The sequence below is a fragment of the Babylonia areolata genome, chromosome 17, assembly GCF_041734735.1.
Source record: "Babylonia areolata isolate BAREFJ2019XMU chromosome 17, ASM4173473v1, whole genome shotgun sequence".
Lineage (NCBI taxonomy): Eukaryota > Metazoa > Mollusca > Gastropoda > Neogastropoda > Buccinidae > Babylonia > Babylonia areolata.
The window spans coordinates 10,446,259-10,446,953 of record NC_134892.1 but is presented as its reverse complement, the minus strand read 5'-3'; the positions used below and the strand labels follow the sequence as shown (position 1 = coordinate 10,446,953).

Sequence of the window (695 nt, the reverse complement as noted above, 5' to 3'; positions counted from 1 at the left end):
GACGGACAAACAGAAGGACGGATAGACAGACAAGACAGACAGACAGACAGAGGAACAGAGGAACAGATGGTGGCGGCAGTGCAGATCGTCTCTCACAGACCGTGCGTCCCTCCCTCACCTGACCCCTCCCCTCCCCCACCCACCCACCTGACCCCTCCCCTCACCCACCCATCCACCTGACCCCTCCCCTCACCCACCCACCCACCTGACCACCCCCCTCACCCACCCACCCACCTGACCACCCCCCTCCCCCACCCAGCCACCTGACCACCCCCCTCACCCACCCACCCACCTGACCCCTCCCCTCACCCACCCACCCACCTGACCACTCCCCTCCCCCACCTGACCACTCCCCTCCCCCACCTGACCCCACCCCTCTCCCACATGACCCCTCCCCTCCCCCACCTGACCACCCCCCTCACCCACCCACCTGACCACCCCCCTCACCCACCCACCCACCTGACCCCACCCCTCCCCCACATGACCCCTCCCCTCCCCCACCTGACCACCCCCCCTCACCCACCCACCCACCTGACCACCCCCCTCACCCACCCGCCCACCCGCCCACCTGACCACTCCCCTCACCCACCCACCCACCTGACCCCTCCCCTCCCCCACCTGACCACTCCCCTCCCCCACCTGACCACCCCCCTCACCCACCCACCTGACCACCCCCCTCACCCACCCACCCACCT

The 695-nt window shown here is 69.9% G+C and overlaps 1 protein-coding gene across 2 annotated transcripts in view; it reads left to right on the top strand.

Moving 5' to 3' along the window:
• Positions 1 to 214, top strand: part of LOC143291485 (uncharacterized) — a 24,567-nt gene extending 24,353 nt beyond the window's left edge. For both annotated transcript variants that reach the window (XM_076601363.1, XM_076601362.1), the window contains one exon: positions 1 to 214. This exon is cut by the window's left edge and continues 411 nt beyond it. The gene's annotated coding sequence lies outside the window, so the exon portion shown is untranslated.
• The last annotated feature ends 481 nt before the right edge of the window (positions 215 to 695 follow it).